At 38.5% G+C, this 7500-nt stretch overlaps 1 protein-coding gene across 1 annotated transcript in view; it reads left to right on the top strand.

Moving 5' to 3' along the window:
• tnk2a (tyrosine kinase, non-receptor, 2a) overlaps nt 1-7500 on the top strand; it is a 66989-nt gene that overhangs the window by 58750 nt on the left and 739 nt on the right.

Genomic DNA, 7500 nt, shown 5'->3' with positions numbered 1-7500 from the left:
CTCTCCAAACCACGCCCCCTCTCCAAATCACTCCCCCGGTCCAAACCACGCCCGCTGCCACTCCCAAACCAAGACTGACCCTCGTAGCTCACTACAATGGATAGAGAGAGAAAGGCTTTGTGTTCCCAAGACGTGATGTACGTTAGGAGTAAGAAGGAGATATGTCATGGTAAGATGGAGGTCTCTCTGAGTAGTAGTCATTTGAAGCTGTGCAGTAGGTGGTTTTGTTCTTATCAATGTGAATGATCAGAAGTCTGACAGATCTGTGGTGAGGATAAAGTCCCCAGGAGTCACACACACACACACACACAAAATGATTTCTCTGATGGCTCAGGTCAGGAACATTGTTCCAGGGTAAGCTGATCCTAGATCTGTGGCGATGAGCAACTTCAACCTGAAGTAGTCTCTCTAGACAGACGGTTGCCTCCCACAATGTACCAATGTTCAAGCTTAACATGCCTGTTTGTATACAACATCAGTTTGACATAGAGGAAAGGGCCATTTGGCTTTCTTACAAATCTAATCAAATCAAATTGTATTTGTCACATGAGCTGCATACAACAGGTGTAAACCTTACAGTGAAATGCTTTACTTACAAGCCCTTAAAACCAACAATGCAGTTTTAAGAAAAATATGACTAGGGTTGCTGGAGTCTTTGACAATTTTTAGGGCCTTCGTTTGACACCGCCTGGTATAGAGGTCCTAGATGGCCGTAGTCACTGCCTTATCCGCTTATTGCCCTACCGTAAACATCCCCAGACACAAAATGGTAGCCAGCAAGATGGAGTTCAGGGAGTTTTTATTAATGAGGGCATTTTTGCAAGGGCTAGTTTGCATCAACTACCTTCACTAAAATCACTGCAAAGGTTTTGCCTGCAAACTTTTTTAATCGGGACGTTCTGGCATGTCTGCCTCGTGATTTGTTGGGAGAGTTGTCTGTCTGAAGAGGACCGTCCCCCCCGATAGTTTTCCTGTTTTTGTTTTCTTGAGGTTTACAAGAGAATCCATCATTAATCCCAGTGCTGTTGCTGCCCTTGAGATTTCCGAGATTAAACCTGAAGTGAAGGATTAGCATGTTAGCATTTGGTTTCGAGTAAGCATGCTAGCAACAAGACAAGCATTAGCGCATTAGCCTGTTTGTATTGGGCTTGAATGGAGAATTAGTATGCCAGCAATGAAACAAGCGTGAGTCTGTTTGTATTAGATTTGAATGGAGAAATAGCATGCTAGCAATGACAAAAAGTAACAATTTGCTTTGGGTTTGAATGAATGATTAGCATGCTAGGGGTAGACCTTACAGACAGAGATGGGAATCAGCACACCAGCAACTGAGAGAGGATTTAATTAAAAAACACATTAGCTATGTCACAACAACAAATTACACCAAGCTACAAAAATAGGGCAAGCTTTATTTTATTCACTATTAGCTACATTAATTAATAGTATGTTTTAGCTATGCAGGAACATTTCAGAGAGACACTGTTTTTTTTGGCAGAGAACATATTATTTGATTAGGTTTTTGATTATGTTTTGTTGCCTAAAGAGCAGGATATTCTGTGCATTTAGTTGATATAAGGATTATTGATGGGTTCTCTGACCCTGTTTCCATGCTTCATTACAGAAGCACTGATTAAGATTTGATACACAAGGGGATTTGATACAGTGTTTAAGCATTTCATAATAATATAATTTGAAGTAACATTTTGTGCAATTATAAATGTTTCTAAATACTGTATATATATATATCCCAGAGAGAAGAAGATAAGTCTTTCTGTACAACCTCTTACAGAGGATTGGAGAAGGGAAGAGAAGCGGGGAGAGGAGAAGAGAAGAGACGAGACGAAGGAGAATAGAAGAGAGGCGAATAGAAAAGGAGAGGAGAGGAGGGGAGAGGAGAGGAGAGGAGAGGAGGAGAGGAGAGGAGATACAAGGAAATGTTCACCCCTCATCTCTTTCAAATATATTTCTCTCACTCTTTCTTTCTGCTTCCTCTCTTATTTGAATTCACAGCTGTCAGTTTAAACCATGCATTATTAACTGAGTTACAGTATAGGGAAGAGAATACATGAAATGCCCCATCGGGGCATAACGTAGATAATGTAGTAGATACTATAGTAGATAATATAGTACATAATATAGTACATAATATAGTACATAATATAGTAGATAATATAGTAGATAATACAGTAGATAATATAGTAGATAATACAGTAGATAATATAGTAGATAATATGGCAGATAATATAGTAGATAAGATAATATAGTAGATACTATAGTAGATAATATTGTAGATAATATAGTAGATACTATAGTACTTAATACTGTATAATAGATAAGATAGTAGATAATATAGTAGATAATATGGCAGATAATATAGTAGATAATATGGTAGATAATATAGTAGATACTATAGTAGATAATATTGTAGATAATATAGTACTTAATACTGTATAATAGATAAGATAGATAGATAGTAGATAATATAATAGATACTATAGTAGATAATATAATTGATACTATAGTAGATAATATAGTAGATAATATAATAGATAAGATAGTAGATAATACAGTAGATAATATGGCAGATAATATAGTAGATAAGATAATAGATAATATAATAGATACTATAGTAGATAATATAGTAGATACTATAGTAGATAATATAGTAGATAATACAGTAGATAATATAATAGATACTATAGTAGATAATATAATAGATATATAGTAGATAATATAGTAGATAATATAGTAGATAATATAGTAGATAATACAGTAGATAATATAATAGATACTATAGTAGATAATATAATAGATACTATAGTAGATAATATAATAGATAATATAGTAGATAATATAGTAGATAATATAGTAGATAATACAGTAGATAATATAATAGATACTATAGTAGATAATATAATAGATACTATAGTAGATAATATAGTAGATACTATAGTAGATAATATAGTAGATAATATAGTAGATAATACAGTAGATAATATAGAATATAATATAGTAGATAATATAATTGATACTATAGTAGATAATATGGTAGATAATATAATAGATAAGATAGTAGATAATACAGTAGATAATATAGTAGATAATATAATAGATACTATAGTAGATAATATGGTAGATAATATAATAGATAAGATAGTAGATAATACAGTAGATAATACAGTAGATAATATAATAGATAAGATAGTAGATAATATAGTAGATAATACAAGTAGATAATATAGTAGATAATACAGTAGATAATATAATAGATAAGATAGTAGATAATACAGTAGATAATACAGTAGATAATATAGTAGATAATACAGTAGATAATACAGTAGATAATATAGTAGATAATACAGTAGATAATATAGTAGATAATACAGTACATAAGACAGTAGATAATACAGTAGATAATATAGTAGATAATACAGTAGAAATGTGTTTGTCGTCTGGTTATCTGTTAGCATCTTTGACTGTTAATATTTGTCGTTACTGCTGACTGTGTATTGACTCAACAACGTTTTTATCCCGCTTTTACATGCCAATAAAGCTGGTTTGAATTTGGAAGTGAGTGTTATTTCATAATTCTGTCAGGTTTCACTAGCCGAAACCACAGACTTCTATTAACAACTCAGGAGTGTGGAGGTGAACGGCGTTCGAGATGACGGACTCACAGTAACGTTAATGCTAATATTCAGCAAATTAAAAGTTGCATAACCAGTGCTTCGTTGGTTTATCTGGTCCACTACATCCCTGTTTAGTTGGGTTTACGGTCCACTACATCCCTGTTTAGTTGGGTTTACGTTGTCCACTACATCCCTGTTTAGTTGGGTTTATGGTCCACTACATCCCTGTTTAGTTGGGTTTACGGTCCACTACATCCCTGTTTAGTTGGGTTTATGGTCCATTACATCCCTGTTTAGTTGGGTTTATGGTCCACTACATCCCTGGGTTTATGGTCCACTACATCCCTGTTTAGTTGGGTTTATGGTCCACTACATCCCTGTTTAGTTGGGTTTATGGTCCACTACATCCCTGTTTAGTTGGGTTTACGGTCCACTACATCCCTGTTTAGTTGGGTTTACGGTCCACTACATCCATGTTTAGTTGGGTTTATGGTCCACTACATCCCTGTTTAGTTGGATTTACGGTCCACTACATCCCTGTTTAGTTGGGTTTACGGTCCACTACATCCCTGTTTAGTTGGGTTTATGGTCCACTACATCCCTGTTTAGTTGGTCCACTACATCCCTGTTTAGTGGTTTACCATTACATCCCTGTTTAGTTGGGTTTATGGTCCACTACATCCCTGTTTAGTTTATGGTCCATTACATCCTGTTTACAGTCCCTGTTTGACAGTACATCCCCACTGTTTAGTTGGATTTACGGTCCACTACATCCCTGTTTAGTTGGGTTTATGGTCCACTACATCCCTGTTTAGTTGGGTTTACGGTCCACTACATCCCTGTTTAGTTGGGTTTACGGTCCACTACATCCCTGTTTAGTTGGGTTTACGGTCCACTACATCCCTATTCTCTCTGAATAGAGATGACATACAGAAGTGTTACGCTTAAATTTTATTTTCTATCTCTGTGATAATAAAGCAATTGACCTGTACAGATGTTTGTTGTGTGATATTACTTGAATAAATGACTTAATTATGGTATACAAACCATTGATTGCTCTTCACTTTAAACACTTAGAGCAGGTCAGACAGTTCAGAGCACAGGCTATTAGTGTCACCATGGCCATGATAATAAAACTTAGAGCATGGGTCAGACAGGTCAGAGCACAGGCTATTAGTGTCACCATGGCGATGGTAATAAATGTAGATACACTATAGTGGATGATGCACACCAGATATGAGTCATACAAGAGTAATGGTTCAATTAACAGCACACTCTATAAACATGTATTTGAACATCTTCAGTCGGAAATGAAAGAGAACGCATGTAGAGCTGTGTCCACTGCCCCCCCTCCCCCCCCCTCGCTCTCTCTCTGTCTCTGTGTGGGCCAACAGCCGGTGCTGCTGAGCTCAGTTGTTTTAGGTGTCAATTAGAGATTAAACACACAGGCCACAGCATGTGTATGGAGTTGTGTGACATTGCTTTAATCACTCTCTTCTCCCTCCATGTCTCCTCACCTCCGCTCTTTCACCTTTTTCTCTGAGAGATGTTAGTGGGTGAGGGTCAACACACATACACACACTGCCCCAGGAATAGGTAGCTGAACCATCTGTTGCTACTAAGGCAGCTGCTCACTCTCTCACACATACATGAACACACATACGCACACGCAAACACACACACAAACACACACCTCAGGCCTAATTTTTAATAGTCATGTAGCCACTCACTAGAACATGAAAATCTGTTGGATCTAAATATTGGAATAAGGGAGGAGTGGAGGAGAGAGGTGGAGGAGAGGGGAATAAGGAAGGAAGAGAGGAGGGAGGAGAGGAGAGGAGAGGAGAGGAGGGAGGGGAGGGGAGGGAGGGGAGAGGAGAGGAGAGGAGAGGAGAGGAGAGGGAGGAGAGGAGAGGAGAGAGAGAGGAGAGGAGAGGAGAGGAGAGGAGAGGAGAGGAGAGGAGAGGAGAGAGGGAGAGGAGAGGAGAGGAGAGGTTTATAATTGAACAGCAGTTGGTGGAAGGGGGGGAAGAGGAGGAAAATCAAATTATTATTAGCTACCTAATATTTAATATAGGGATCGGTGGTGTAGTGGAGGTTAAATGACAACATCACCAGTAGGGATATGTTTTTGGATGGAATATGAAACAAGAGAGAGAAAGAGAAGAAAAGATAGTGAGGCAGAGAGGGAGAAAGACAGGTTCTTTCCTGATCTCATTTAACGTTTGTTTATAATCTGCAGCGTGAGCCTGAATATTCTCGGAGAAAAATTGTCCTTTACACACACACACGGATGTCACACTGCAGGTGCCCCACTGTCACACCCAGTGAGAATGGACTCTTTCAGCAGTGCTGACCTGTCTCGCTCTCTCTCTGTGTGTCTCGCTCTGTCTCTCTCTCGCACGCTCTCTCTATATATATATTCAGTAACAGTCAAAAGTTTGGACACCTACTCATTCAAGGGTTTTTCTGTATTTTTACTATTTTCTGCATTGTATAATAATAGTGAAGACATCAAAACTATAAAATAACACATATGGAATCATGTAGCAACCAGAAAAGGATTAAACAAATCCAAATATATTTAATATTTGAGATTCTTCAAAGTAGCTAAACTTTTCCTTGACGACAGCTTTGCACACTCTTGGCAATCTCTCAACCAGCTTCACCTGGAATTGTAACGGTTTGTAGGTGTGAAGGAGAGTCGGACCAAAAATGCAGCGTGTAGATTACAATCCATGTTTAATGACCAACGTAAACAAACCCCGAATAAACACAAACACTACAAAACAAAGAATGTAAATAGCGAAACGAAAACTGAAACAGCCTATACTTGTGTCAACTAACACAGCGACAGGAACAAAGACACTAAGGACAATCACCCACGACAAACTCAAAGAATATGGCTGCCTAAATATGGTTCCCAATCAGAGACAACGATAAACACCTGCCTCTGATTGAGAACCACTCCCAGACAGCCATAGACTTTGCTAGATACCTCACTAAGCTACAATCCCAATACCAACACCAAAACCCCAAGACAAAACACACCACAATACAAAAACCCCATGCCACACCCTGGCCTGACCCAATCCATGAAGATAAACAAAAAATACTTCGACCAGGGCGTGACAGGAATGCTTTTCCAACAGTCTTGAAGGAGTTCCCACATATGCTGAGCACTTGTTGGCTGCTTTTCCTTCACTCTGCGGTTCAACTCATCTCAAACCATCTCAATTGGGTTGAGGTCAGGTGATTGTGGAGGCCAGGTCATCTGATGCAGTACTCCATCACTCTCCTTCTTGGTCAAATAAACTTACACAGCCTGGAAATTATAGTCCCAGTAATCACAAACCAGATGGGATGGTGTATCACTGCAGAATGCTGTGGTAGCCATGCTGGTTAAGTGTACCTTGAATTCTAAATAAACAACTGACAGTGTCACCGGAAAAGCACCTCACACCTCCTCCTCCATGCTTCACGGTGGGACCACACATGCGGAGATCATCCGTTCACCTCCTCTGCGTCTGTGGAACCAAAAATCTCAAATTTGAACTCATCAAACCAAAGGACCAATTTCCACCGGTCTAATGTCCATTACTCGTGTTTCTTGGCCCCAAGCAAGTCTCTTATTATTGGTCCTTTAATAGTGGTTTCTTTTGCAGCAATTTGGCCATGATTCACGCAGTCTCCTCTGAACAGTTGATGTTGAGATGTGTCTGTTACTTAAACTCAGTGAAGCATTTATTTTGGGCTGCAAAGTCTGAGGCTGGTAACTCTAATGAACTTATCCTCTGCAGCAGCGGTAACTCTGGGTCTTCCTTGTGGCGGTCCTCATTAGAGACAGTTTCATCATAGGTGTCATGTTTTG

The sequence above is a fragment of the Oncorhynchus gorbuscha genome, linkage group LG12 (genome assembly GCF_021184085.1).
Source record: "Oncorhynchus gorbuscha isolate QuinsamMale2020 ecotype Even-year linkage group LG12, OgorEven_v1.0, whole genome shotgun sequence".
Lineage (NCBI taxonomy): Eukaryota > Metazoa > Chordata > Actinopteri > Salmoniformes > Salmonidae > Oncorhynchus > Oncorhynchus gorbuscha.
This window is presented reverse-complemented; position numbering and strand designations above follow the sequence as displayed.